At 45.9% G+C, this 25,221-nt stretch overlaps 1 long non-coding RNA gene across 1 annotated transcript in view; it reads left to right on the top strand.

Annotated features, from left to right (window-relative positions):
* LOC125152073 (uncharacterized) overlaps nucleotides 1-25,221 on the top strand; it is a 156,515-nt gene that overhangs the window by 59,672 nt on the left and 71,622 nt on the right. The window contains exon 2 of the long non-coding RNA XR_007147039.1: nucleotides 5,305-5,408. This is a non-coding gene — a long non-coding RNA (uncharacterized LOC125152073). The remainder of the gene's footprint in view (nucleotides 1-5,304; nucleotides 5,409-25,221) is intronic.

Here is a 25,221-nt window from a genome sequence, read left to right as displayed (position 1 = left end):
CGGGAGGGACAGGTCTCTCCACCGGCTCATCCAGCTCCTGTTGGCCACTTTCTGGTGACCTCTGGCTGGTGGGCTTTCGGGGGGCGACTCCCTCCCTTCTGCTTACCTAGAGGAGATCTAGAATATCTGCTCCAGAGTTGAGCCAGGCTCCGTGGGCCCTAGACCTCATGCCAGAAGAGGAGGGCGGGGCGAGACCCAAGTGAAGCCAGAAGCTCCAGGACTTGAGTCCTTCCAAAAGCAAGTTTTGCTCTGAAGGCCATAGTGGGGGGGGGGGGGGGCATGGGATGCGGGAGGACCCCGGGGGGGTTGATGCCAGGTCGGCAATGTGGCTGCTTTTTGATTCTGTCCAACAGACAAGAAGTACAATGGGATGAACAGCCCAGGTGACCCCTATACTGAGGACAGGGGAGCCTGGGGGGTTGAGTCTGTCCACCAAGCAGTTACCGTGTCTGAGCACTGCAGGTGCTGAGGACAAAGGAGGTGGCATCTCTCCTTGGCAAGGACTTCACAGTCCTATTGTGGAAACAGATAACGGTAATCCCATGATTTGTGGTTTATTGGGGAATGTCCATTCATGGGTGTCTAAACAGGAAACGTTTTTATTTTTTCACGTTGTTTTCCATTATGCTAGGTTGACCCCCACCCCCACCCCCTTTCCTGTCCCTTGACATTTGGGTGGATTTCATAGCTTCCTGGTCCTTTTTGGGCGGGGGGAGGTGGTAGTTTATGACAGCTGGGCAGACCCGGGCCTCCTCTTCTGGGTGCAGAGATGCTCTAGGTTCTTAGTGCCTTTAGTGCGAAACTGTGGGCCTTAGCTCAGTTTTGGGACCCGACCTGTGATAAGGTGAAGCGAAGAGGAGAGACACCCCCAGCTTGGCCAAAGAGGTCAGGAAAGGCTTCCGGGCAACGCTTTCTGCCAAGAAGGGCTGGACTCAGATTCCCTCAGGGGACAGTGCTTGATTTCCATGATGATCTCCCTCGCTACAAGTTTCTGAAGAGTTCTGAGGACGTGTTTCAGAGTCATTGTGAATTTGAGGGCAGGACACCTCTGTGTCCCCAGTACCCGCCAGGCGATGGGTAAATGAATGAATGAATGAGTTGATGCCCGCTGAGGAATTTTGTCCTCTTGTGTCTTGATTGATGGGCTATCTTGGGACCTTAGAAAAGTTTGAATGCTTTGGAAGCATCGCTAGAAGGCTAGCCGGCTCAGGTCAGTCCGGGGACTGGCAGACTGTGATCTGGGCTCTGCTCAGCCACGCAGGAGGCTTGTCTCTGGCCAGTCTCCATCATGCTCTTCCTCTTGGCTCAGCTGAAACCCTCTTCTCCAGTGCCTGCTTCCTCTTCAATGACAGCCCCCCAAAGTTCTCCCTCTGCACCCCCCTTAGAAGCCAGCTCTCAATTCACGCAGCGCCTTTGACTCCCTCCAAGGTTATGCCTACTGGACCGTGCCTTTTCCGATGATATTCTGATCACTGGTCTATTTATAACAATGACTCACCCACCACCTAAACTCCTGCAGGAAGAGTTGGGCTTAGAAGCCAACTCCCCTGGAATGCAAAACAACTTGCGCTTGTAAATGATCACCATCTCATTTCCCTGAGATTATGCATCCTTGGCCTCCTCTTGACCCTGTGGCCAGATCACTTAGCCACCCCCCCACCCCCATGCCGCCCGGTGCCACCATCCCCTCTTGTTTATCGAGAATCCCGTCGACCCCACGACCTGCACGGCCGGGCAAGTTCCTCTTCCTCATTAACCTTGAGACCGAGACTTCCTCGCTGTGCAGATGGGAAGGTTCTGCTGGATGATTTCCCTTTGTTTTCATGTTGTTTGCTTGTGAATGAGCTCAAGTCGGATGGGGGCAGGGAGTGGGTGCATCTGGAAGAGAGCCCTGAGCACCCCCACTGTTGGCCTGCGGCTGCCGTCTCCAGCTTCTCTCTTAGGACCCGGCGTCACCAGTGCGGTACCCACAGAAGTCCCGTGTGCACTGCTGTCCTCCGTGCACTGGGCACTGACTCTAGAGCGACAGCGGGGGCGGGGGGGCAGGTACTGCAACGAATCCCACCTCTTCTCTCGCAGCCTCTCACCATCTCCCTGCAGGTGTCTGTGGCAGGTGGGTCTGCTCCCTCCTGTGGGAGTCGGGCTTGAATGACTCATGTAGACAGGCATTTGCAGTCAGGCTGGGGAGATGGGATGGCCCCCTACCCTGGTTTGTCAGCAGACCCCCCTGTTCCCTTCTCCATAAAGAAAATACAGTTGGGGCCCTCAGTAGGGGCCCTTGGCTTCCTGTCCATTCCCTCCCTGTAAGCTTCCCACGTCCCCAGGTCTCCTGGCCTGACCTCCGGTCCCCCCATGCCATGGCCCCTGCTCTGGAATACCCCCGCCCCCCATCACGGTTCCACAACTGTCACTCAGTCCAGAACTCAGCCTCTGCTGTCCCTGTCTCACCTGCCTCTCCACAGGCTCTAGCCTTTTCCGTCCCAGACTCCACACTTCACTGGACCCCCAGCGTCCCCTCCAGCTGGCCCTTCTCTCCACTGGCTGCCTCCACTTTCCCCGCCCCTCGCCCTCCCCATCCCCCCTGCCCGCGTTCCCTCTGGGTCACGGCCACGGCCACGCCTGTCCTCACACATCTCATTCCACAGGGACAGTCCTCCTCTCCTGCCTGAGGTGTCCCCGCCCATCTTCTAAGTCCCAGGCTTCTTCGTAGCTTCTGACATCCTAGAGTTCCATCCTCCCTGGCTTCTGACATGCCACCCCGTCCTCAGACAGCCCTGGCCTCGTTCCCTTCTCTTCATGCATTCAGGCTGCTGTCACCTCCCCCTTATGTCACTGCCACAGCCACCAGCTGGTTGCTGCCTGCAGGGGGCGGGGAGGGGGGCTTCAGTCCATTGGTGATGCCCCTCTCCTCCCCTCCCCACATCCCCACTTGGCTCGGCATACAAGGCCCCAAGACCCATGCTTACCTTCCCTTGGCTTTATCTCCTGCCACATTTTCTTTCTTTTTTTTTTTTTTTTTTAAATTTTTAAAGTTTCTGTATTTTGAGAGAGAGAGAGAGAGAGAGAGAATCCCAAACAGGCCCTGTGCTGACAGCAGGGCTCGATCCCACAAACCATGAGATCAGAAATCAAGAGTGGGATGCTCAGCTGACTGAGCCACCCAGGTGCCCGCACATTATCATACCGCCACCCCAAGCCCTGTTTTCCAGCCATCCGGAGCTGGTCAGCCCTCCCAGATTCACTTCCTCACATCTCTGCCTCGCACACGATGTTCCTATGGCACGGGAGTATCTCACCGCCTTCTGCCTTTGGCTAAATCCTAGCCCCCATCGGAATTCCACCAGCCTGTCCCCTCTGGCGGGGAAGGCTTCTGGGACCAGCCCTTCCCCTCCCAGCTGGGTTAGTGTCTTCCTTGGGGTTCACCCCCCACACTGACCCGTGGCTGTCTGCGCGTCTGCCTCCCTGGCCCCCACTTCCACTCCAACGACCAACCTGACACTGCGGTCTGGGTCAAATCCCTTTATCTCACACTCCCTTGGAGTGATTCCCCACTTCGCTTAGTGGTTCTGTATCCACCAAGGAAGGCATCATCCCAGGCATCAACTGGTAGAATCTGATTAGTTCCTGTTTCCTCCGCTGACTGGAAGCTATGCAGGAAGAGAGATATCCTTATTGTTAAGTAGGGATATTGTCTATCTTCTTAAAGAGGATGACTATTAAATATTCTGAGAGACTAATGAACACCTGTGTACCCAATCCCCAATTTGTCCAATCTCACCACCTGCCATATTTGCTGAGGTTTTTTTTTTTTTTACTTATTTTTTAAGTGTTTATTTTTTTCATTTTTTCATTTTTTTTTACACTTCATTTATCTTCGAGAGAGAGAGAGAGAGACAGAGCACAAGTGGAGGAAGGGCAGAGAGAGACACACACACACAGAATCTGAAGCAGGCTCCAAGCTCTGAGCTGTCCGCGCAGAGCCCGATGCGGGGCTCAAACTCACAAAGTGTGAGATCATGACCTGAGCCAAAGTCAGACGCTTAACCGACTGAGCCACCCAGGAGTCCCAATGTTTGTTTATTTTTTGAGAGAGAGGCAGAGTGTGAGCAGGACAGGGGAAGAGAGACAGAGGGAGACACAGAATGTGAAGCAGGCTCTGAGCTGTCAGCACGGAGCCCCACGCGGGGCTCAAACCCACAAACTGTGAGATCATGCCCTGAGCCACCCAGGTGCCCCTTTTTAGTTTAATTATTTTTTGACACAGAAAGAGAGAGAGAGAGAGAGAGAGAGAGAGAGAGAGAGAGAATCCCAAGCAGGCTCCCCGTTGTCAGTGCAGAGCCCGACATGGGGCTCGAACTCACAAACCCTGAAATCATGACCCGAGCCAAAATTAAGAGTTGGATGCTTAACCAACTCAGCCACCCAGGCACCCCAGGTGCTTTTATAAAGATAAGACGATAAACATGCCTGAAGGCCTCTAAGTTTTGATGCTTGATATAAAAACTTGCTTTTACTAAATATTTAAATATCAAGTGGATGCAAATATTTATAAACTATAGGTCATGTCTAAGGACTAATGAAACAGTGAACACCTGTGTACCCACCACCCAATTTAGGAAAAAATATAACTGTTATTTTAAAGTCTCTCAGAAGCCCTCCTCATCCATTCGCTTTCCTCCCTCAGTGGTAGCACGTTACCCTGAATTGTGTGCATGTGTGATTTTCTCACTCTTCTTTGTATACATACCAAATGTATTTGTTTCCCTAAACATGAAGTTGTTTGGTTTTGCTGTTTTTAAAAACTTCATTATTTTTTTTTAATGTCTATTTTTGAGAGAGAAAGTGAGAGTGGGGGAGGGGCAGAGAGAGAGGGAGACACAGAATCCGAAGCAGGCTCAGGGCTCCGAGCCGTCAGCACAGAGCCCGACGTGGGGCTTGAACCCATGAATCGTGAGCTCGTGACCTGAGTTGAAGTCGGATGCTCAATGGACTGAGCCACCCAGGCGCCCCTAAAAACTTTATATAAATGAAAAAAGGTAGTTTGTGTTCCTCTGTGATGTTTTTTTTTTGCTTAGTTATTATTACCGTTTATTATTTTTGCTTAGTTATTATTACCGTATATTACCGTTTCATTCCGACATTGTATGCGGCCTGAAATTCATTCATTTTCACTAATAGCTGTTATTCTGTTGGGTGGACGCATTATACTCTATCTGTTCTCCTGTTGATAGATATGACCGACATTTAGTTTGCTTTGCTCACCTGCCTGCCTCTCTTTCTCCTTTTTATCCCCATTACAAACAGTGTTGAAGTGAGGATTCCCTTCCATCCACACATGAGGAATGCAAACACTCCCCTAAGCTGAAGACCACCAGGAGCACACCTGCACAGGATCCATGGGTCACAAGGTATGTGCATCTGCCCTTTTCCCAGATGTTGCTGATCTGCGTCCCACAGAAGGGCTTCTACATGTTAGGGATTCCACAGTGTCACCAGTGCTGAGGATCCTCAGACTTTGAAAACTCTGCCTCCAGTAGGTATGACTATCTAGTCATTTTCCTGACCACTGATGGAGTTGAGCCTATTTTCAAATGTTTTCTCTTCTGTGAATTGCCTGTTCATACCTTTTGCCTCGTCTATTTGGTGGTTTTTCGCCAAGAATTGATTTGCAGTGTTTTTTTGTTTTTTGTTTTGCTTTGTTTTAATAGATTTGAACATGAATCTCTTGGCAGGCTGTAGTTTGTCTTTTTTTGGGGGGGGAATGGGGCTTGGGAATTTTTTTTTTTAAATACAGTGAAATATACAAATCTTAATTGCTACAGTTTGATTTTTGCTTTTTTTCTTATTTTTAAAACTTTTAATTCCAGTATAATTAACATGCAGTGGTTTTGGGTGCACAATATAGTGTCTCAACGATTCTATACATTACTTGATGCTTATCCAGATAAGTGCACTCTTAATCCTCTTTACCTGTTTCACCCATCCCTGTATCCATCTCCCGTCAGGTAGCCATCAGTTCTCTATTTTTAAGAGTCTTTTTTGGTCTCTTCTTTCCTTTGTTTGTTTGCTTTCTTTTTTAATTTCCATGTAGGAGCAATTTCATATGGTATTTGTCCTTCTCTGACTGACTTATTTTGCTTAGCGTTATACTCTCTAGATCCATCCGTGTTGTTGCAAATAACAAGATTTCACTCTTTTTATGGCTGAGTAATATTCCATTGTATAGATACCACATCCTCCTTATCCATTCATCTATCAGTGGGCACTTGGGCTACTTCCATAATTTGGTTATTGTAAATAATACTGCAATAAACATAAGGATGCATATATCCCCTTGTATTAGTGTTTCTGTAGTCTTTCGGTAAATACACAGTGGTACAATTACTAGATCATATGGTAATTTTCTTTTTAACTTTTTGAGGAAACCTCCTATTGTTTTCCACACTGGCTATCCCAGTTTGCACCCCTCACCAGCAATGTACTTTTTCACCACATCTTTATCAACACTTGTTGTTTCTTGTGTTTTTGATTCTGACAGGTGTGAGCTGAGCTCTCATTGTGGTTTTGATTTGCATATCCTGATGATGAGTGACTTGATCACCTTTTCATGTGTCTGTTGGCCATCTGTATGTCTTCTTTGGAGAAAAGTCTGTTCAGGCCTTCTGCCCATCCTTAAATTGGATTATTTGGTTTTGGGCTGTTGAGTTGTATAAGTGTTTTATATCTTTTAGATACTAAGCCTTTATCCATTATGTCATTTGCAAATATCTTCTCCCATTCAGTACGTTGCCTTTTGGTTTTGTTGATAGTTTTATTTGTCGTTCAGAAGCTTTTTATTTTGATGTGGTCCCAATAGTTTGTTTTTGCTTCTATTTCCCTTGCCTAAGGAGACATAGCTAGAAAAATGTTGCTATGGCCGATGTTAGAGAAATTACCGTCTATGCTCTCTCCTAGGATTTTTAGGTTTCAGGTCTCACATTTAGAACTTTAATCCATTTGGAGTTTATTTTTATGTATGGTGTAAGAAAGTGGTTCAATTACATTCTCTGGAATATTGTTATTCAGTTTTCCCAGCCACATTTATTGAAGAGACTTTTTTGCATATTCTTGCCTCCTTTGTCCAAGATTAATTGACCATGTAATTGTGGGTTTATTTCTGAGCTCTCTATTTTGTTCTGAGCTGTGTGTCTATTTTTGTGCCAATACCACGCTGTTTTGATTACTACAGGCTTGTAGTATATCACAAAATCTGGGATTGTGATACCTCCAGCTTTGTTCTTCTTTTTCTTCTTTTTCTTCTCTTCCTTTTTTTGAGGGGAGGGGTTTGATTCTTTTAGTAACTGGAATCGTGCTATATGTATTGTCCTTTGATGTGTTTGTGGGAGAAATTCCCAGCCCAGCACACTCCTTTTATTCATTGCATAGTCCACAGAATTAGTATTGTCATTTGGTTGCTTCATTCTGCTGTTATAATTATGCCCACTTTGTGTACAAATTTGAGTACAGGGGCTGAAATTGGAGGGGGAGAGTCTCAGTTTGAGCCCCTGTTGATCTGGGGTGAAAGTGTATTGACTTGGCATTGAGCAGATAATGCACACTGACCTGGGCACGAGGGAGGCTGGGCTGTGGATTGGTTTCAATTAGCAACAATCGTGCCTTGGATAAACCTCATTGGCTGTGATACTGCCACTGAACAAAGCTTAAGCTGTGGATTTGGAACCAACAGGCCAATGACACCATGTGTTATGGGGAAGTGGCTGGTTTTGCTCCTGATTTAGTGGTCACGAATTCCTTTAATTTTTGTTTGGGAAACTCTCTATCTCTCCTATTCTGAATGATAGCTTTGCTGGATAGAGAAGTCTTGGTTGCAGATTTTTTTCTTTTCAGGACTTTGAATATATCATGCCACTCCCTTCTGGCCTGCAAAGTTTCTACTGAAATGTTAGCTGATAGCCTTATGGGGTTTCCTTTGTATGTAACTGCTTTCTTTTCTCTTGCTGCTTTTAAACTTCTCTCTTTATCACTACTTTTGCCATTTTAATTACTATGTGTCTTGGTGTCCTTGAGTTGATTTTGTTGGGGGATCTCCATGCCTCCTGGATATGGATTTTTGTTTCCTTTCCCAGATATGGGACATTTTCAACTATTATTTCTTCAAATAATTTTTCTGCCTCTGTTTCTCTCTCTTCTCCTTCGGGGAGCCCTATAATGTGAATGTTATTATGCTTGATGGAGTTGCTGAGTTCCCTAAGTCTAGTCTCATTTTGCATATGTTTTTTCCTCTCTCACTGGTTCAGCTTGATTACTTTCCATTACTCTGAACTCCAGGTTGCTGATCCATTCTTCTGTTTCCTCTTGTCTGCTATTTATTGCCTCTAGTGTATTTTTATTTTCTTTAATTTTTTTTTTCTTTTAGAGAAAGAGCATGCAAGCTAGGGAGATGGGCAGAGGGAGAAAGAAAGAGAATCTTAAACAGGCTCCACACTGAGCATGGAGTCTGATGCAGAGCTCAATCCCACAACACTGGGATGATGACCTGAGCCAAAAACAAGAGTTGGACCCTCAAATGACTGAGCCACCCAGGCACGCCTCCTCTAGTGTATTTTAAATTTACTGTGGTGTTCATCTCTGATGGGTTCTTTTTTATCTCTTTGTTAAGGGTCTCACTGAGGTCCTCCACTCTTTTCTCAAGTCCAGGGAGTATTTTTATGATTATTACTTTAAGTTCTCTATCAGGCATAATACTCCTCTCCATTTTGCTTAGGTCTCTTGCTGTGATTTTGTTGTGTTCTTTCATTTGGGACATATTCCCTTGTCTCCTCATTTTGTTTAACTCTGTGTCTGTTTCTGTGTGTTAGGAAAATCAGCTGTCTCCTGCTCTTGAAAGTAGTGGACTTACGAAGAAGGGGTCCCATAGAGCCCTGCAGTGCAATGTCTCCTTTTCCCCAGAAAATGGTGCTTCAGGGATGTCTCCTATTTGTGTTGCATGCACCCTAGTGTTGTGGCTCAGTTGTGTTTGCCTTTAGTCCAACTGTCTGCAGCAGCTTTCTTTGCCTGTTGTGGGCAGGGTCTGACCCCTGGGTGGCTGGTGGGCCAGTCTGTGGTCGCTTTGGGCTTGAGTTGAGTCAGGCCAGGCATTTGCCACAGATGAAAGAGCACCAAACTGCAGGGCACTTTCCCTATGTTGCCCCTGAGAAGCTTTTGGTGGTGGGCAGGTCCTTCAGTCAGACGAGCTGTCTGCCTCCAGCCCACTGTCGGGGCCACAGTTGGACTGGTGTGTGTGGTTATCTTCCCCTTTCCCTGGGGGAAGGAATCACTTTCGAGTGGTCCTGGCCCCTGTCTGGACTGCTCGCACCCTGCCAGGCCTGTGATACTGCTTTGGATGGGCTCTGGCCAAGAGCATATTTGCGGGAGTGGATCCACGATGTGCACGGGGGCTGGAAGGGCAGGGTTAGCGAAGTTTGTGCACTGTTGGTCCCCTGCAAGAGGGACCCTGCAACTCAGGGACTGAGATGGGCCAATTCAGAGGGGTGGGGTGGAAACACAGCTGAAGGGGGTGACAGGGGTGGGGTGGGGGGTTAGGGAGCAGTGAAAGGACATTAGATAGCTGCATCGGTTCCCACAGGTGGCCATATGTCTAGGCTGGGGGGCAGGGGAGAGAAATGGAGCTTGCCAACTGTTTTGTTCCTGGAGGAGCCCCCCGTGACTCTCTGTCCCTTCAGGATACACTCTGAGATGAGTTAACAACTTTTCCACCCTGTGCCCCAGGCTTTTTTTCAAACCACTGGTTCTCTGCGTATCTCCACCAGCTATTTGTCATGCTGTCTCTTCAAGGGCGGGGACTCAGCTTCCTTTTGCCCACCTGGTCTCCGCAAACCAACCCACTGATTTTTAAAATTCCAGGTTTTAAGGGCCGTTGGTTGTAAGAACTCACACAATTTGGCCCCTCTGTTTTCAAAGCCTAATGTTATGGGGATTCATCTTCCCCATATGGGCTTCCTGATGTGAGGGTCTGTTTCTCTCCCCTCTTGGCCCATACCACTCCCTTTCTCCCCCGATGCCCCACAAGTCCATTTAGCCCTTCTTCCCCTCTCCCACGTGGCCTCTTCTGTATGTTTAGCTGTGGAGAGTCTGTTCTGCCAGCCTTTGGGTCATTTTCTGGGTTATTTATGCTGATGTGGGTGTTATGTCGGTGTATCCATGGGATGAGGTGAACACAAGGTCTTCCTACTCCACCATCTTTCCAGCAGTCCGTTCTTTTTCAGAGTTGCTTTGGCCACTCCGGGTCTTCTGTGGTTCTGTACAAATGTTAGGATCGTTTGTTCTAGTTCTGTGAAAAGTGCTGTTGGTTATTGTGGTAGGGATTACATTAAATCTGTAGATCATTTTGGGTAGTATGTAGTATTATTCTCCATTATTATTCATTATTGATTATTGATTATTGATTATTATTCATTATCATCTCCATTATTCAACATTGTTCTCCCAATCCATGAGCATGCAATACCTTTCCATTTGTTTGTGTCTTCTTCAACTTCTTTCATCGGTGTGTTGAAGTTTTCAGAGTACAGGTCCTTCACCTCCTTGGTTAAGTTTATGCCTCGGTATTTTTGGTGCAGTTGTAAATGGGACAGTTGGATAGATTTTAACAAATGCGTATAGCCATGTAACCCACTCCTCTATCATGTTATAGGGCATTTCTTTCTCCCCGGTAAGATCCTCTGTGCTCCTTCTGAGGCAACCGCTGTTTGGACTCATTTTACCATATATTGATTTTGCCTGATTTAGAGCTTAATATAAATGAAATCGTATAGCGTGCCTGGCTTCTTAGCATTATGTGCGTAAGATTCATCCATGTTGCATAGGTTTCTTTTTTTTTTAATCGCTGAATAGATTTCCAGTGTATGAATGTACCAGCATCCCGTTGATGGACACTGAGTGGTTTCTATTTTGGGCTACTACAAATAAAATGGCTATCAACATTCTTGTACCTTTTGGTGCACACACGTGTTCGTTTCTCTTGGGTAAATACCTCAGAGTGGAATTGCTGGAGCCGCAAGGAAGGTGTGTGCTTGGCTTTATAAGAAATACTGTGTTTCATCTTTTAACTCTGTTAAGGGCATTATCTGTCTTCAGATTTAATAATCTCTTTCTTTATGGTTTATGCTTGCTTTAAGAAATCTTTTTCTGAGGTCATGCAGATTTCCTTCATTTCCCTTCTGAAAGTTTTAAACTTGGCATTTCACATTAGGATGTGTAATTCACTTGGAATGGATTTTGATCTACTGGGTGAGATAGGATCTATTCCCCACCCCTCCCCGTTTCCCATTTGGGTAACTGATATTGCCAATACCGCTATTGACTAGACCATCATCTTCTTGCCCCATTGTAATGCTTTGTCATATATCAGGTTTCTACATGGACCTAGACTTGTTTCAGGGCTCCATTCTGTGTCATTGGTTTATTTTATTTTATTTGTTAATTTAAATTTTCTTTAGTTAACGTAGAGTACAATATTGGTTTCAGGAGTGGATTCAGTGATTCATCGCTTACCTATAACACCTGGTTTGTTTTTCTATCCCTACACCAATACCGTACTGTACTAATTACGATAATTCATAAGATGTCTTTCTGTCTGGTAGGACAAGTCGTCCTACTTTGTTCTCCAAAGTCCACTTGTTTATTTATGGCTCTTGTTCTTCTGCATAAACTTGAGGATCAGTTTGTCAGGTTGTACATATTTTTTACTTTTCATTTTGATTTTGTCTTTGATGCATTTGTTAGCTAGAACTATCTTTTTGCATTTCCCAAACATACTGGACTTGGAAGGCTATATTGTGTCCCTGATTTTGAATTTAACTGAGTTGTGATAAGAGAATGTAGTCTGTATACTAGATTCTTGATTTGATTTGTAGTATAGTATGTGATCAATGTTGAAAATCTTCACAGAAGCTTTAATAATGTGTATTCTCTAGGTGTTGGTTATAGAATTCTACTTATGTCGTTAAACTCATTGCGTTGTTAAAATCTTCTAAAACCTAGTAGTTTTTTCTCTTTGATATTTCAATTTCCGAGAGATGAGTTAAACTCTATGATTATAGACTTAACATTTTTTTTAAGTGTTTGTTTGTTTTTGCCAGAGAGAGGGACAGCATGAGCAGGGAAGGGGCAGAGAGAGAGGGAGACACAGAATCTGAAGCAGGCTCCAGGCTCCAAGCTGTCAGCACAGAGCCCAACGTGAGGCTTGAACTCCTGAACCTGGAGATCATGACCTGAGCTGAAGTCAGATGCTTAACTGACTGAGCCAGGCGCCCCTATGATTATAGGCTTTAAATTTCTTCTTATAAGTCTGTCAAATTTTGCCGTATAGATTCTGAGACTATATTACCTAGATGCATAGTCATTCAGAAATCTACCTTTCTTTTTTTTTTAAAGGTTCATAACTTTCTGTTTTTATTTTTTTTTAAGTTTTAAAAAATATTTATTTATTTTTGGGAAACAGAGGGACAGAGTGTAAGCAGGGAGGGACAGAGAAAGAGGGGGACACAGAATCTGAAGCAGGATCCAGGCTCTGAGCTGTCAGCACAGAGCCTGACACACAGGGCTTGAACCCATGAAGTGCAGGATCATGACCTGGGCTGAAGTCTGACACTTAACCAGCTGAGCCACCCAGACACCCCTGTTTTTATTTAAGTTTATTCATTTATTTTGAGAGAGAGTGGAAGGGGCAGAGAGAGAGGGAGAGAGAGAATCCCAAGCACTGTCAGTGCAGAGCCCATTGGGGGACTCAAACTCATGAACTGTGAGATCATGATCTGAGCCAAAACCACTTAAGCTAGACACTTAACTGACCGAGCCACCCAGGTGCCCCAGTCTTCTACCTTTCTGATGAAAGTTTTCTTTAATTGTTATAGAGTGACTGTCTTTTTTTTCTAATACAGTAAAACCTTGGTTTGTGAGCATAATTTGTTCTGGAACCATGCTTGTAATCCAAAGCACTTGTATATCAAAGTGAATTTCAAGAACCATTGGCTCAGTTGTGACCGTGTGATGTTCATTGTCACATACTACTTGTATTGCAAGATATCTCTTGTTCATCAAGTTAAAATGTATTAGAAATGTTGGGGCACCTGTTGTTTGAGCATCCGACTTGGGCTCAGGTCATGATCTTGTGGCTTGTGAGTTCGAGTCCTGTGTCGGGCTCTGTGCTGACAGCTTAGAGCCTGGAGCCTGCTTCAGATTCTGTGTCCCTCTCTGGCTCTGTCCCTCCCTCACTCATGCTCTGTCTCTCTCCAGAATAAACAAATTACAAAAAAAATTTATTAGGAATGTTTGCTCATCTTGCGGAACACTCACAGAACAAGTTACTCACAGTCCAAGGTTTCATTGTAATGCTTTGACCTTAAAGTATAGCTTATCAGCTGTTGGTTGACTACACCAGTTTTCTTTTGATTAACATCTGCCTAGTTCATTGCTTATCATTTAAAAAAAATTTCCAACTTTTCTGAGTCCTTGTGTTTTACGTGTCTGTTGTAAACAGCACATTTCCAGCTTCTGTTCTCATTCTAATCAGAGAATCTCTATCTCCCGAGTGAATAATCTAGTATTTTATTATTAATTAATTAACTCATTCATTCATTCACTTATTCATTTATGAGAGAGAGGGTGCAGGCAGGGGAGGGGCAGAGGGAGAGAATCTTAAGCAGGCTCCACGCTCAGTGCAGAGCCTAATGTAGGGCTGGATCCCATGAACCCGGGATCATGACCTGAGCTGAAATCAAGAGTTGGCCACTCAACTGACGGAGCCACCCAGGCACCCCAATAATCTAGTATTTGAAAACGTACTGTGATTACTGATATTTTTGTATTGATTTTCTTACTTTGGTTAACGTGTATGATAGATAGGCTTATTTGTATCATTTTATTTTGTCCCCTCTAGGTTCTCGGCTTTTCCTTTTGTTTTTTTCTACCTCCTGTCTCAGTTGGATCCCTAGTTTTTGTTTTTTGTTTTTTCATATTTTTCTTTACTAGTTTGGAAGTTATGCATTCTGTTTTTTTGGAGGTTATACTCAAAGTTTTACCTGACCTAACAGGGTAACATTCAATATCTCTGTATTCTTCCCAAACAGTGTTAAGTACCATTTGACTCTTTAACTGTGATCATCACTTCTGTCCCAGCTTATTTACTATTTTCTAGTTTTTTGGTGATACCTTATTTTATTATCCTTACGTTTTTCATTACCATAATTAATGTTGTTTGCCACAGTTTATTTGGATTTATCTGCAACTTTACTGATCCGTTTGCTCACCACTGTTTATTGCCTTCTTGCTACCATGGGTATATTAGGTAAGCTCTCTTAGTCTTACTTTGAGCCAAAGTAGTTTTTCCCCCACCCCCTCTAACATCTAGCTGGGTATAGAATTCCAGGTTGACCTTTATTTTCTCTGAGTAATTTGAAGATATTTCCCATTGTCTCCTGGTGTCTATTGTTGCCGGTGGAAAGTCTGTTGCCAGTTAATTGTGTTTTCTTTTTAAGCAAAATGGTTGAGTTTCTCCAGGATGAGGATATGTTTTGGTTTGCCCTCACCAGTCCTGGTTAATACCTGTTACCCGCGCATAATTATTAATAGTGCCACCAAAGGTATCCTTGTTAGAATGATAAATGATGTGGTCCCCTAATTATAATGAATATAGGTATGTTTTCACTTTCACTTACCTTTCTAAGGATTCATGGTGCTTCCTGTATCTGAAGATTCATCAATTCTAAGAATGTTTCACCATTTTCTGTTTTTAAAATTTTTTTTGTGATGTTTGTTTGTTTTTGGGAGAGAGAGAGAGAGAGAGAGAGAGAGAGAGAGAGAGAAAGAGAGACAGAGTGTGAGTGGGGAGGGGCAGAGAGAGCAAGGGAGACATGGAATCCGAAGCAGGCTCCAGGCTCTGAGCTGTCAGCACAGAGCCTGATGCGGGGCCCCAACTCATGAACCACGAGATCATGACCTGAGCTGAAATCAGACGCTTAACAAACTGGGCCACCAGGTGCCCCTACCATTTTCTCTTTTCAAAAAGCACATGAAAAACCTTTAAATTAAAATTATATCTTAAGAGATAAGTTAATAAATACACTGTTAAGTTAATATGTCCTTTTTCTTCTCAAATTGTTTGATCTGTCAGAACCCTTTAAAGCTATCATAGCTGTTAATATAACATACCAGATACTATGTGTAATGGACCATTTTTGTGGCCTCAGTTCTGTTACTTCAACTCTCTGTGTGTTTGCTTTTATTGTGCAATCATACATAAAATAGTATACAAAACACTTATTAAAGAATGCTGTATCCAGCACTCAGGATGACACTTAGAACATTAATACCTAATATGCTCCCTCTGTGCCTCTCCTCACGTGCATTCTGCCCTGCTCCCCACATAATCACTATTCTGAATTTTATGTTGCTTGTTCCTTTGCTCGTCTGTATAGTTTTCCCCCATGTATGTGTATTTTAAAGAATTTATTATTTCGGGGCACCTGGGTGGTTCAGTCGGTTAAGCGTCTGACTTGGGCTCAGGTCATGATCTCACGTGGGTTTGAGCCCCCCGTTGGGCTCTGTGCTGACAGCTTAGAGCCTGGAGCCTGCTTTGGATTCTGTGTCTCCCTCTCTCTCTGCTTCTCCCCCACTCACCCTCTGTGTCCCTCCCTCCCTCTGTCTCAAAAATCAACAACAAAAAACTCAAAGGGTATACAAATGGAATCATACTGTACATAGCCTTCTGTGATTTGTTTTTTTCCCTTCAAGTGTGTTTTTGAAGTTAATTCACATTGCTAAGCAGCACTGGAGTTCACCCACTTCCCTAGAGTATAGTCAAACAGTGGACTCATTGTTTGAATATATCCCAATATATAAACCTAATCTCATTATGGACACTTGTGATGTTTTCAGTGGTTGGTGATTATATACCTATCATTGAGTCTTTGGGACTTCTGGGTCCTAGGGTTCATAGGGCATGTTCAATTTACTATTACCCAACAATTAGTGGTGGTACCAACACTTACATTCCTACTTTCAATATATAAGTTCTGTTTGCTTCACATAATCACAAATAGTTGGTATTGTCAGTGCTTTAACTTCTGCCTAACGGGTGAGTGTGGAATGGTGTGGCATTTCGCGTGCGTGTGTGTGTGTGTGTGTGCGTGTGTGTGCGTGCGTTTAAACTTTTAATGTTGGCAGTCTGATTTTATTTTTTTTAACATTTATTTATTTTGAGAGAGAGTGTGAGCGGGGGAAGGGCAGAGAGAGAGGGAGAGAAAGACTCCCAAGTAGGCTCCATGCAGCACAGAACCCGAGGTAGAGCTGCATCTCACAAATGAGAGATCATGACCTGACCCCATATCAAGAGTCAGATGCTTAACCGACTGAGTCACCCAGGCTCCACAATTTCATCTTATTTTATTTTTTAAGTAGGTTTCATACCCAGTGCAGAGTCCACTGTGGGGCTTGAACTCACGACCCCGAGATCAAGGGTTGGGTGCTTAACCGACAGAGCCACCCAGGCGCCCCGGCATTCTGATTTTAATTTGCATTTCCTTTACTCTCAATTATGTTGGGCATGTTCTCAAATTTATTATGCATTTGTCTTTTCAGTAGAATTCCTGTTTTTGCCTTTCATCTATTTGCTTTGGGGTTATTTTTTTTCCTTATTAATTTATAAACATTCTTTACATGTTCTGGAAGTGACTCTTGTGTAACATGTATTACAGTTGTCCTCTCCAAGTTTGTGGCTTGTTTTTTCTCATTCTTCACGAAGTCTCTGGAAAGCCATAGGTTCTTAATTTATCTGCTTTGGTGGTGGTTGTTGCTTAAGGTGGTTGTACCTTAAGAAGTCCCCCTCTGCTCTGAGGACCTAGAATGATTAGCCTATATTGTGTCTTACTTTTTATTATAGTGTTATCTTTCACATTTGTGTTTAAATCTACCTTGGATTGATCTTTACTTAGGACAAGGAGGAGGAGTTAACTTTAATTTTGTTTCCATATGGGGAACCAATTGTGGTAGTCTTACTTGTTCTGTTCCATCCTTTGTGTTTTGTTTTGTTTACTAATCTATAATGTCTGTTTTGCCATAAATCCGGCTTCCATATATAAGGGTCTCTGTACGCTGTTCTATTTGTCGATTCCTGTACCAATACCAGACGATTTTGATTAGTCTAGCTTTACCTTGATATCTGGTGGACAAATCCTCCCTTCTTGTTCCTCAAGCATGATAGCTTTCCATAGGTCTGATAGTCTTCTGGACAGATTTGAGAATCACTTTGTCAGTTTCCATGAAATATCCTCTTTATGGTGACCTTGGTTCAATGTCATCAACGTCCCATCAAATGGCCTGGTTTGTCCCTCTGGAAAATAGTGCTGTATTCAGGGCTTAGTGTTAGTCTTTGCGGTTGGAGACTGGACACTTAGCGGGGGCTTAGCCAGATTGGCTTTGGTGAGTAGGGGTGCCTGTTACCCGTGCACAGGCTCCAACTCATCCACCATGGCTGTTTGGTCGATGAGAACCTTGAGCAAGGACAGACGTGGCTGGAGGGAAGGCTGACATCCACAGAATGGATGGTCTTCCCCACTGGTTGTTGGAACCCTCCTCTGCTGAGCAACCCCACACCAACATGCTCATTTGGAAAGCTCTACCCTTACACCTTTGACATCTTTCTCACCAGCTTTCCAATCTCATTTTTCCCAAGTCCTTGCCCATCCAGCCAAACTATTAGCCTCTGCCTATGAATCTGTGTAATAGAATAGCTATACCTCCGGTCTGGTGTGGGTAGGACAGGTGGGAGAGGCTAGAAGAAGCCACAGATGGTGGGACAATATGAGAAACCTCCATGTCTTACCACTATGACCATCAAGTGAGTTTGTGGAAAGCCCGTGAACCGCTACATCTGCACAGCCTCAAAGCGGTAGCTTATGGAGAAATTCTGAAGCCGTATCTGACTGCCACGGCCTTCTGGAAAAACATTGCTATTATTTCACCTTCTCTTCCATCTTCCAAGCTTGTTCACGTTTCTCTCACTGGCAAGCTCTAACCTGGGGCCATACAGGGAAAAGTAATTCTCCGACATAAAAGAAGTGATGGTGTCTGTAGACTGACAGTTGGCCATCCAGCCCAAAGGTGTACGTTTACGTCGTTTTCAGTCATTACCATGTATGGATAGGTAGGTAGGGTATTGTTAGCCATCCTGGGTTTGGAATGACTTCCAGGAATACCATTACTGTCAACTGTTTGGTTCGCCTGGGATTGAGACCTAATGTGCAGAGGGAATATGATGATAACAAGACTTACGATGGTCAGCCTTGGAAGTATATAATATGGATATTGAAGAAGAAATAAGGTTTGAAATGTATGATGCCAGAAGCTGGTCTATTCAAAAGTAAGAGACACGTCTGACAGTTAATATTAAAAAGGTCATCTCACCGATGTTTAAAATAATCAATTTCTCAGGACGCCTGAGTGGCTCGGTTGGTTGAGCGTCCAACTTTGGCTCAGGTCATGATCTCGTGGTTCCATGAGTTTGAGCCTCACATTGGGCTCTGTGCTGACAGCTCAGAGTCTGGAGCCTGCTTCGGATTCTGTGTCTCCCTCTCTCTCTCTCTGCCCCTCCCCCACTCACGCTCTGTCTCTCTCTCTCAAAAACAAATAAAAACATTAAAAAAATTTTTAACAGGGCGCCTGGGTGGCTCAGTCGGTTAAGCGTCCGACTGCAGCTCAGGTCACGATCTCGCAGTCTGTGAGTTCAAACCCCGCGTCGGGCTCTGGGCTGATGGCTCAGAGCCTGGAGCCTGCTTCCGATTCTGTGTCTCCCTCTCTCTTTGCCCCTCCCCCATTCATGCTCTGTCTCTCTCTGTCTCAAAAATAAATAAAAACATTTAAAAAAATTAAAAAAATTTTTAACAATAAAAAATATGAAAAAATAAAAAGAATTAAAAAATCATTTTATTTTTGTTTCTCCTTTGATCAGTCTCAAAATGACACTACAACTTACAACAACACTATACTTTATAAAGCACAAATATTGCATAAGAAGCAATAACGTAAATTATTAACAAAGCTGTCTGCACACCGGTCTTCCTTCAGCTGCGTTTAATCTGCTGTTTAAACATCCATTGGGTTTAAACAAATTTTTTTTATGTTTATTTATTTTTAAGAGTGAGAGAGACAGAGCGTGAGCAGGGGAGGGGCAGAGAGAGAAGGAGACACAGAATTTGAGGCAGGCTCCAAGCTCCCAGCTGTCAGTACAAAGCCCAATGCAGGGCTCAAACTCACGAACCGTGAGATCGTGACCTGAGCCGAAGCTGGACGCGCAACTGAATGAGCCACCCAGGCGTCCCTCCATTGGGTTTTTAATTACAGCGACTCTCTAAATTTTTCTAATAGTTCAAGTTGGGTATTTTCCGAATACACTTGTTTTAGAAAACATCGTTTTCTTCTTTAAAATGCCTTTTATGTTGTTAATTATTTAAGACGTACACATTTTGGTGTTCGCTTCAGCAGTCTATGTACTAAAATTGGAACACAAAAATGACATACAAATTCATGAAGTGTTCCAATTTAAAGAAGATATGTTTATTTTGGAGTTGATATGCTATTTGTTCTAATGGTCGGGTGGAATAAACCCTATTGCTTATTTTGTCAGATTCTTGCTCTTATAACTTCGGATGATGGGCTCAGTCTGTGGAAATCACGGGAAGCCGTGGCTGACGGGGAGCTCTCTAGAATCCTAGGAGTATCACTGTCCTGAAAATGTTACTATCTTATTGGTTACTTTACCAGTTTGGGAGTTTCTGGGGTGCAGGTAGAGGGCTCCCCTGCTTACAGCTAGAGCATTAACTCAAAAGCTTTTTCCTTTGCTACTTAGTCCCGGCTCAACTTCTGGCTGTTGAGGACCTCCTTACCTACTTGAGAACCTAGTTCTGCTTTTAGAAAGATGTCTCTTGGGGGGCGCGTGGGTGGCTCAGTCGGTTAAGCATCTGACTTCAGCTCAGGTCATGATCTTGCGGTTCGGTTCGTGAGTTTGAGCCCCGCATTGGGCTCTGTGCTGACAGCTCGGAGCCTGGAGCCTGCTTCGGACTCTGTGTCTCCCTCTCTCTGCTCCTCCCCTGCTCCTGTGCACTCTCTCTCTTTCTCTCTCTCTCAAACATTAAAAAAAATTAAAAAGATGCCTCTTATATTTTATCCAGAATTTCCTGGTATTTATTAGTGAGGGGGTGGTGTTTCAGACTGTCTAGTAAGTCATCTATCTAAAACCATAAGCCTTACTATGTATTTTTATTAACCGCCCTGTCCCTTTTGCTACTCCTAATGCCTGGGGGAAAAGATGTTACATAAATGTTTTCTTCTTTCGTTCTGTCTTTGATCCTTGTGGCCTGCCCTCGGTGCCCAGCACAGAGCCTGGCCCACAGCAGACCCTCAGGAAATGTGTGTGAAATTAATTGGAAGCATAGGTTTTACGGATGACGACTTGGAGATCGGAGAGGTGAAGCGACTTACACGTCTCTGCAAATCGTGCGCTGGTGAAGGTGATTTCTAGCTGGTATCATTCGTTCATGCATTTACGTTTTCCACAAAATAACCCATCCCTGCAGCTCTAAGAAGACATAACAAGTCCCCCTGGTCCTGTCCTCTGGATCTTATTTTATTGGTGGGTGTGGTCCTGCCCTCCCATTCGTTTCTCCAGGATTCAGGACCTCAATATCTCAGCCTAAGAGCTACAAGTCTGGGGATCCCAGAAGGGTTCTTGCTGGTGGCGGAGATTGTGAGGGAGGAAGAAGGGGGGCTGGAGAGACAGGGCAGCCAGCAAGGAAAAGGGAAAAGCCTCGTGTGTTTCTGAGTCACCTCGCCTGGGGATATATGCCATTGTTGATTTCTATTCTCTCTCTCTTTTCCCCTTCCTGGTTAAATTTGAACTCGTGGTAAGAGGCCAGATGCTTTAGCTAAAAATGCCTTGCTTGATTTTTTCTTAATATCAAGTGAATACAAACCTTGCCCTAAGGTAGGGGTGTTGTAGAGAGAGCCCTCAGCTGGGAGTCAGGGGCCCTCTGTTCCCAGGTGACCACCACCCCTGTGTGACCTTGGGCAACTCACTTGCCCTCTTTGAACTCAGTTTTAGCATCTGAAACTTGGGAGGTTGACCTTTAAGGGTCTCTGGTTGTGACGAGAGGTTATAAAATCAAGCAAGGACATAGGACTAGAAACCCTGGTCTGTGCCTTAGTGGCATTCTCTGCTCAGGCCCCATAATGCAAATATGGGGGTAGGGGAGGCTTGACATTATTGGCAAGAGTTTAGGGTCAAGGACCCTATACTCTAGTATGCAGGTGACATCTTGTGGAGACCTCGAACAGAACCGAGGTTGTGTAGTAAGGAAGAAGTAGAGGTGTGGATTCCTAGCGATGCCCCAAATAAGAGAAATAGCGAAACAGGTGCCTTTTACAGACTACTATGCGATCATTACAAATGACATTTTCATAGACTTTCTAATGACACGGCAAACTGCGGATGCCATGATGGTAAGCGAGCCTGCGGAACACATATTTGTAGTCTAGAATAAATGAAGCTAGGTAAAAATTAAGCACAGCAGAGAAGGCTGGAGGCGGAACGGGGGGAGGGGGTGATGTTTCTCCCTGGGGAGGCAGTTTTCGCCGCGCTCACTGCAGTCTTTTGCATTTCCTGTAGTGAGCTTATATCACTCTTACAATGGCAAACGAACGGTCTTAAGAGAATAGTTTATTTTTTTAATGTGTATTTATTGTTGAGAGAGAGACAGAGAACAAGTGGGAGAGGGGCAGAGAGAGAAGGAGAAACAGAATCTGAAGCAGGCTCCGGGCTCTGAGCCGTCAGCACAGAGCCCGACGCGGGGCTCGAACCCACGAACCGTGCGGGGCTGGAACGCAGGGACTGTGAGATCGTGACCTGAGCTGAAGTTGGACCCTTACCCGACAGAGCCACCCAGGCACCCCTTCAAAGAATGTTTTAAAGAGTATTCCTTTCTGTGCTGCAGGGAGAAGGGAGACCTGGTTGACCCCATGTCCACATCTGGGCCCCCCAGGGACATGGACGGGCTGGAAGGCATCCAGCGGGGGATGTGGGGGGTGATGTGGGAGCTGCACAGCTGACTGGGAGCCGCCGCCACAGAGGCCCCGCAGCTCAGAAAAATAAGGGCGGGGTCACGGTCATGCCCTGCAAGGGTCCCAGAGAAAAGAGAGTAGGGGAACTGCGGCCGTGCTGCTGGGGGGGAGCCACGTGCCTGCAGGGACCCAGCTTGCGGCTGGATGGAGGGAAGAATAGGCAGCCTGGTGAACTGTCCAAGCTTAGAAGCGATAGCCTGGGGGGCGGTGAGCCCTTCATCATCGGGAGGGTTTGACCGGGACTCCGCGGTGAGCTTCCCCGCGGCACTGCAGGGCTGGAGGAGAGGAGCTCAGCGTTCCCCTCCTGCCTGTGAAGGGAGAAGGAAAAAGTGGGAAGTAGCCCATGGGCAGACGGGATCCACGATTTATCAGCGATCCATCGCGGGTAAGTTGGGAAACCTCTTTGTGCCTCAGTCTTCTCATCTGCCAAATGGACGCGAGAGCAGGGTAGCCGTGATGAGTAAAGGCGACAGCACGGGAGGAACTTGGTGCAAGAGCTCCAGCAAGGAGATCGGTGGCAATGGGTGATTCGTCGAGGCACCAGAGAGGCGGGCTTCCCGCCGCGCTTCCTCGCGCATCAGCCGCGTCTCCCCTGGGATCAGCAGCTGTTGGTCAAAAGTCACATTCTGTATGCGGCAGAACGCGGTTGATCCCCGATTGTTTTGGACAGAGTCAACATTCCTCCCCCTCCCCCTCCCGCCTCTGAGCCCTGTCCCAGGTCCACATTCTCCAGGCAGGCTGCTCCCTTAGCTCGGTCTCCGTGGCCTCCCTGCCGGAGTCGGTGCCCAGAATGTAACGCCGAAGCCCGTCTCCAGCCAGGAGCTGGGTGCCCAGGAATTCCGGCCCCGCAGGCCAGGTCCCTCTGCCAGCACATCTGTTTCGAATCAGCGCGGTGTGGCGCATTCTTTCTGCCCAGCGTGCAGGCCCGGAGCCTGGGGACAGTGCTAATTGATGGCTAAATGGATCTTGTCATTTCCAAAAGAGGCGTCCAGACCTGCCCTTTGCTCTGCCTCTGCTCCCCAAGGGCCAAAGAGCTTCAGATTTAACTCGTCCGCTGCCTTTGGAGCAAGGAGACCACGGTTTTGAACCTCAACTGTGGGGATTCACCAGGAGTCTTAGAGTCACGGGCACCAGGGCAGGGAAGATGGCATTCATGGTCAGGGCCAACGGTGGATGCCCCGACGGCAGAGAGCAAACAGCCCTCTTTCCCTGGCCGTAAGCCCCTCTAGTCCCAGCGTCCCTGCTTCAAGGGCCCGGGGTCCCCCAGCACTTCCCAGAGAATGAGTCACCATCCGTGTCCTTGCCTGGCTCCCCAGGTCGAAGGCAGGGATTGTGATCTTTCTGTCTGTAAGTCTCTGCCTGGAACAGGACCTGCTCATAGTAGGTGGTCAGTACGTGAACAGAGCAGGAATGACTCAGCCCGGACTTTCCCTCTGATCTCATTCTTCTTGGTCTCTTGGCAGAGTTGATCAGCGAGAACGAGATTAAAACGCGCTCCCAGCAGAGCACTTTAGCACTCTGATACTTTGGCCCCCAACAGAATCCCCGAGCTTCAGTTCGCATATCTGGCAAATGGGGATGGTTCCCTGTGTGTCCACCCCGGGCTGGTTCCAGTGGATTCTGGACTCCATTCTCTTCCAGAAGCTTCTTTACTGGCCCACATGGCCAAAAGGGCTTACAACAGAATTGGGGTACAGAGAAGTTCTTTCAGCCTATAAAACTATGTGTGAGCACTCAAAGGAAGTCTTGGTTTAGACCAAATGACCCATATGGGCAGAAACCAGAAGAAAGGGATGTATTGAGCTCAGTGTGACCTGGATCCCCGGTTCCCACCACCTCAGCCACCTCTCCTCTGCCCTTCTCCCCTGCATCCTTTAAGATTTGGGCTAAGAAATCAAAGAGGGGCACCTGGGTGGCTCAGCTGGTTGAGCGTCTGACTTTGGCTCAGGTCATTTGAATTTGAGCCCCACACCAGGCTCTCTGTTGTCAGTGCAGAGCCTGCTTCAGATCCTCTGTTCCCCTCTCTCTCTATCCCTCTCCCACTCTTGCTCTCACTCTCAGAAATAAATTAAAAAAAAAATTTTTTTTAATTAAAGAAAAAAATGAAATCAAAGAAAACTACATTCAACTCCTAGCTGTGTGACTTTGGGGAAGGACTACATCCTTCCTAGCTGTGTGACTTTGGGGGAAATTATTTAACCTCTCTGATCTTCCCATGTCTAAGATGGGTACATTAACACATCTTATAGGATTGTTGAGAAGAATTATTGAAATAATGAAGAAAAATATGCAGCTGCTCCGGTAAACGTTAGCTACTCCGGTGGGGCCGGAAGAAGCGTCCCCATCAACGGCTCAGACCTCTGCCATCTGATCCCCTACAGACTGCTTTCACGATGGCCTCCTGGCTTCCTGACCGCACCGTGTTTCTTTCTCAGTCTGGAATCAACAGAGTTTACAGGCACAGGAAAGCAGGATCCCTGCCCGTAAGAGCTTCTTGTCTGACAATACTCTCTAACTGCCCCTGAGGACTGATAGGGACTTCATGCCGTGCTTAGAGCTTCTGCTGCTGCTGCTTCTTCTTCTTCTTCTTCTTCTTCTTCTTCTTCTTTTAGTGTTTATTTATTTTTGAGACAGAAAGAGACAGAGCATGAGCAGGGAAGAGGCAGAGAGAGAGAAAGGGAGACACGGAATCCGAAGCAGGCTCCAGGCTCCGAGCTCCGAGCCATCAGCACAGAGCCATCAGCACAGAGCCCGATGCAGGACTCAAACCCATGAACCGAGAGATCATGACCTGAGCCGAAGTCAGAGGCTTAACCGACTGAGCCACCCAGGCGCCCCTGTGCTTTAGTGCTTCTATGTGTTATCCTGTTTGGCACTTGCAGAAGGTGCTGGATGGGCCAGGGCTCAGATCCCAGCCCTACCACATCAGACGCTGGAGGTTGGCAACAAGTGTTCCCTGGGTCCTTTCAACGGTGAGGAAGGAGCCTAAAGGTAGGACCAGGAAAGGCTGTCTTTGCCAGGCCTGCGGATGGGGTGGGGGTGGGCCTGCCC

This window comes from Prionailurus viverrinus, chromosome E1 (assembly GCF_022837055.1).
Source record: "Prionailurus viverrinus isolate Anna chromosome E1, UM_Priviv_1.0, whole genome shotgun sequence".
In the NCBI taxonomy this organism is placed as follows: Eukaryota; Metazoa; Chordata; class Mammalia; order Carnivora; family Felidae; genus Prionailurus; species Prionailurus viverrinus.
The sequence above is the reverse complement of the archived record's forward strand: the minus strand, read 5'-3'. Positions and strand labels throughout refer to the sequence as shown.